A 6,472-nucleotide genomic window follows, 5' to 3' on the forward strand; every position below is an offset into this window, starting at 1 on the left:
TGATTTCAAACTTCAAGTTTCTTTAACATTAGTTTGGTATGCAACTTTAAAGAATATATTGCTCTGCGAAGGGTACAATGAATATATTACAAGTAGAAAATCGCATTCAGAAACCCTCTTATCAATGACTCTAAAAGTTAATATTATTATTATTGATAAAACTCCCAACGATGTATCAGCTTTTTCATTCAATTCGCATAAAACCCCCAAAGAAGTGTATTTTAGATAACAACAAATATCACAAACAGGCATTAACGTTTTAAGCTATCTGATACTTGCACTCTAAAGCAATTCAGTGAGACTTGACCCGGATCCTGGTCCCGAAGGGCCGGAGCAATTTTTGGGTCAGTTACACAGAATGTGTGTCAAATTTAATAAACGGCAAAACATACCGATTAAGTTCAGTAGAACCAGCCTTCAACGTCGTTAGATTTGTTTTTAGTTTGTTCTACTTCGATTCCTAACGGCACCTTTAGTAAAACGTGCAGTGTATCTTAAAATAAAATGTTCAACACACTTTTTGATCTGATAAAAGAGAACTGGGACATTGCCTATTACGGTTTGAGGGAATAAAACATTTTTTGTTTTTTTAACCGATTCGTAAACACTACTTATGAAAGAACTGGTTTCAATATTCTCCTCTATTATTCATTCCCTTTTTTCCAAAACGCATTATTGCAAAAAAAAAAAAAAAAATGTGTATATCACCGGGGTTCGTAGATCAGTGGGAATAATATAAAACAAAGCACATGAACAGAAATCAAGTCGAAAAAAACACACATTTCTCATTCAAAGAAAAAGGGAAAAAAAACGTTGATTCGGCAGAAAGTTCTGCTGAGAAACGTCAACATGAAATATTGTTTAGAATAGAAGAAATGCTATCATTCTCATGTTTGAATGGTGACCCCGGTTCGATTCCCGGTCGGGGTATTTGTGAGTTGAGTTATGCGTTGGTTCTCTGCTGTGCCACGAGGGTTTTCCAGACTATCCGGGTTTCCTCCCTCAGGAAAAAAATCAAACACTTTCGATCTTGGCTGTGCGCCGTGGTTACAATGGGTTGATGTGGCTGGCAGCTGAATGCGCCCTTGCATGCCTGCTTCTCGAACACGTTGTAGCCGCGTCCTTCGCAATTCAGCTCTTAGCTGCAAGTAAGGATGATTAGCCCCCAAATTATTATAATATGCTATGTTTACATATATAAGATTTCAGCTAAAAGTCGTATGAAAGACTCTCCGCAATGAACGTGGAAGGTGAAATTCTCTCCAGAGAGGTTAAGTACTGAACTATGCCTAACATTTTCTTTTGCTTCGAATATTACTTTGAAATTGCAATCTTTAATCAGACCTTTATTTATTTATTGTAAAGATCTAAAGGACTTGAATATGATGACGTACGGGTAGGTCTTACCTCAATCAAGTGTGCTTTCTTGAGCGAGGGCACTTATTAGTGCCGGATGCTGGAGTTTTGTAAAGCATCTGAACATAGCCACCCTATACAAGGAATATCTTCATGGATTTGTTAAATTCAAGTCTTTACCCCTCAATAGACAAAACTCAAATGACAGGTTAGACTTCTTTTTGTCAAGCCCTGTTCAGGAAATGTTTTGTTTGAGCTAGAAGGCCTATTGTGTGAAGAGTGAATCCCGTGGTCGCATTATCGGGGCAATATACTATAATTTGCTGGTAAAAGGCACAGTGATCATAAGATCAAAGACAAAAAAACATACACAATACCTAACGTAAGCAAATCTGCTATAAATAGGCATCAATGTCAATACACAGCCCTCACACATCCAACTCTCCATCCTGCTATCCGTTCGTGTTCCAGACGGTGCCGTTGATGTGTGGCAGGCACTTTGAGGATCTCTTTTGTTTCCAAAGAGAACTACAATTTCTTTGATTTTCTGCAGACGGCACTCGGTAAAAGCTTTTATCAAATGATCCCGTTGCATTGCACTGTCAGGTCATACACAAAATTAAGAGTTTTCTTATTCGTTGAGTGCAACATTAAGCTTTTCGCTATGCAGTTCCATTAAACGGCTTCGACCAATAGTCACGTTTCGTGGATTGTCCTCCTTGCTGTTATACTCTTAAATTATTTGGGTACTTGTATTATGTTTTGATTTTTAGTGATTTTCAACAGACATCAACAAACTGGAGAGCGACACCATAAATATATGGTATAGAATACTTTATTATAAAATAACAGAGGTACATTGCTACTGAAATAAATTAAACCACGAGAGCCGATAGATATTGACGGCACCACGCCCAAGACCCAACTGACCCGAATAGTGGCAAGCTGATCTGTTAAGTTGAGAACAGTCATTGCTTACGTAATAGTCGTTCAAATTGTCAGCCAAGCAAACCTGATGAGGCGCAGTACAAGAATTTACGAAATTTAAAACGCTTCACACGATGCACTACAACACTTGTAGGACACAACACACAAGTTTCAAAGATTTACATTAAACTTACACAGTTTGAATACAATGACGGTATAACAAGCTACAATTAATAAATTTCGTTTCATGTACGAACATATTAACCAGTTATGGTAAAATACCCTCATGAGTGATGTCGATGATACGTTTTGAAGCTGTTCCTTCATAACTAATATGCCACCCCCCCCCCCCCCGCCCCTCAATCTCAACTACCGGAACACCCCCAAGCGACTCTTCTCTCCGGGAGATCTGTCCGAACACGCCTACCTAAACCACTACCAAATTACAAACCACCGTTTGACGCCAGTCCTTGTGAACGCGATCAAGACAAAACACATCAAACGAAAACTTATGCCGACAATCGACGTAAAACATGAGTGAAATTGGTTTTCTATAGGTGTGTTCATATAGCTTCCCTGGGTCGACCCCGTCGTGCTCACTCGGGTGAGCCCTGACAATAGCTAGTCGAACGATCACACTCGCCCTCTCGTGGTAACGACATGCACCTCGGGTCACCCCCAAGGACCCACTCCACAAGCAGGGCACTGGGGGCTGACCCGGATGAGCCCCTGGAATGACGTCAAAGCTATTCGAACGCACCGGGGCAGACCGGGGTCGACCCAGGGAAGCTTAACGAACGCACCCATTGTGACATCGTTCTTGTCTGCAGATATGGATACATTCAGAAGCACGCGTCACCCTACTCCCCCCACCCATACACAATAGCGTGCTTTCGCAAGACCGCGGTAGGCACACATGACGGGAGAGAGTATATAACCATGCAGGAAGGAAGAGAAGGAGCTTCAAGATTTAATTTCCTCCTTTATGTTGTGCGTGAGCACACTCCATTACTCAAAAAGACATTCGATACACTTAGCCTGAACGCCAGAGACCTGCCTCGAGACCGGCGTGTATATTCACCTTTGACCTACCCTCATTTCACATAGAGGGTGCGTTCGTTTAGCTTCCCTGTGTCGACCCCGGTGTGTGGCAGTTTTTTTTTCCAAGACGAACGTGGGTAATTATCTACGATACACTTGACTAATTATCCATTCCGTGTTTGAGCACATGAGGGCGTACTACAGAGAGTGTTCAAACGCTGTAAAGCAAAACAACAATAAAGTTTAATGCTCCTTATATGATTGTCAATTTTTACAGTCAATCATCACACCAAAGAAATCACTCATAAGAACACGAAAACAATATTTTCACACTATTTTTTTTTCGCAGACAGTAAGAAACAATCCGAGAGTAAATACCATGTCTAGCTAGTATCCCTTATGCAGTGCGGTTCATTTACGACGTGATTAGAGAATCATAAATATATATATATATAATGAATAGTGTAGATGGCCTTAGCTTTCGATCCAATCCGGACCTTCTTCAGAGGCATAAAACAAGTACAAACAAATACATATCCATTTATAGAAAAAGAGAGGGGGAAAGGGATTAAGGAAGGGATCCAGAAAGAAGCGGGAAAATAACAGCCAATCAAAGTTTCTATTTCAGAGACAATTTTGTTCGACAACAATGCAGGGAGACATGAAAGGGTAGGATGAGAGAGCAAGTTGCATCATGATGCAACTAACAATGGTAAATTAATAAGAATAGCAAGATCAAAGGTATGATGATTTTAAAAATAGGTACGAGGGACCTGTGGAAAAAAGGGGGGGGGGGTACTTACATCAGATAGTTACAGTGATGAATTAATAAAAACAACTTTAAACTAGATTAATTTATACTTTATGTACAGAATATATACATCAATAAGTTCTTAGGCAGAAGGGAAGTGGAGGGTAATGAGAAGTTATTTAACACCAGTGTTTATGTTGAGTCCAAAGGGTTTGACTGTCTTGAGTTGGTGGATCCAGTGTGATCCTCTACTCTTGCGGTGTGTGTCATCACCATTGCAAGCTTCAATCACCAGAAGTTCAACATCAACGACACTATGATTGGGGCTGTTGAAGTGGATAGAGACTGGGTACGGTTTCTTAGTCTTTATGGAAGAGACATGATTCGCAAAGCGAAGACTAAGTTTGGTCTTAGTCTCTCCCACATATTGTAGCCCACATCTCTAACGTGATATGTTATAGACTACATTAGACGTGCTGCATTCAGAGTCGGTCTTGATGTTGTATGAAGAGCCAGTGGTATGACTCTTCACCTTAAGTGAGGGCTTAATGTGCAGACACGTTTTGCATTTGGAACGGGTACATTTGTGATATCTTTCGGGAGTTGTGTTTGGACTGTACCTAGGAGAAGTTTGGCCCTGACTAGTATGTCACCAAGGGCGGCGGAATGCAACCATGGGAACCTCAGGGATTGCTGAGTGTAACCTGCTGGAGGAGTGAAGTATAGGCATGTTATTATTGAGAATTGAGGGAAGTTTGGGTAGTTTGGGGTGGAAGGTGGTGACCAAAGCAACTCTATTGGTAGGAGCTTTTTTAGCTCCCGTGTTAGTCAACAGAGTATGACGAGGTACTTTGAGAGCCCTGTTGATAGCAAGTTGGACCCTATGTTCGCTGTGTCCCCTAGATACAAGGTGTTTCCTTAGCTCTGATGAGCGCCTATTGTACAGGGTATCTGTGGAACATTATACGCCTGATACGTAAGGCCTGACTGTAAGCAATTGCCTTCTTACAGTGACTAGGCTGACAGCTATTGGAGAGAAGGTACTGGTGGGTGTCGGTGGGTTTACTGTAAACATCTGACAAGGCCATTAGGAGACTTGGTTATTGTCACATCTAGAAAGTTCACACTGGTGAGAGATTGTTCGGTAGTGAACTTTATGGTGGGGTGAAATGAGTCGATATGGTCAATAAACTCATCCAAGCTGTCTTGGTCACCACACCAGATGGAGAAAATATCATCAATAAATCTCTACCAAACTAGTGGTCGGTGGGGGGTGGAGGACAGGAGTCTGTCCTCCAGCTGAGACATGAATAGGTTAGCATATGAGGGTGCCATTTTGGTACCCATGGCAGTACCCTGTACCTGTAGAAAATGCCTGTCAGAAAATGTTAAATTATTCTTCATTAGAATGTGGCTCATGAGTTCCTTAATATGACTCACTGAGGGGCGGGACTGATTACTAGCATTGAGGGCAGAGACACATGCACTCATGCCTTCATGATGGGGTATGTTAGTATACAGTGATGAAACATCAAAAGTAACCAAAATAGCACAGTCAGGTATTTGGTGCTTGACCTAATATAGTTCGTGGAGAAAGTCTTTGGTATCCTTGATGAAGGAAGAAATACGGCAGACTAAGGGTTTGAGGAAGCTATCGACAAACTCAGAAATGCGCTCTGTGGGGCTACCATTCCCAGATACAATAGGTCTCCCCGGGTTATTGGGCTTGTGTATCTTAGGTAGAAGGTAGAACCTTGCTGTACGGGGGTCATGTGGGAGGAGATAGTTAAATGTGTCTTTCTCAATACCATTGGCGTGATAAATCCTAACCAGGGTGTCACTGATATCTTGGGAGAAAGATTCAGTGGGATCAGAAGCACATTCAATGTAATGATCAGTGTTACTGAGCTGTCTAAGGCCCTCAGCAATGTAGTCATGTGTGTTCATGACTACAACTGCGGACCCCTTGTCAGCCCGTTCAATCACTATGTCTGGTGATTGGCGGAGTTGTGTAAGGGCGTGCCGCTCATCTTGGGGGAGGTTATTGGGAGTAGGGGTACTGGGGGGCCTTAAGAACCTCGGAGTTAACCGAATTGATGTATGTCTCTAGAGACACATATCGGTTCTTAGGGGGTACCCAAGTACTCTTTTCCCTGAAGCGGTTGCGGGGAATAGGTTGGGTCTCCACAGATGACTCGTCATCCATGGAGGGCTCTACATGAAAGTATTCACGTAGGCGTAACCTACGATTGAATTGGGCCATGTCCTGTTGGAAAAGAAGTTGGTTAGGCTCTCTGGGTGTGGGGCAAAACTTAAGACCCCTTGAGAGGAGTTTAACCTGTGGGTCAGTAAGGACCATGTCAGACAGGTTAACTACAGTATTGGTCTCTGGCGACC

The sequence above is a fragment of the Asterias rubens genome, chromosome 10, assembly GCF_902459465.1.
Source record: "Asterias rubens chromosome 10, eAstRub1.3, whole genome shotgun sequence".
In the NCBI taxonomy this organism is placed as follows: Eukaryota; Metazoa; Echinodermata; class Asteroidea; order Forcipulatida; family Asteriidae; genus Asterias; species Asterias rubens.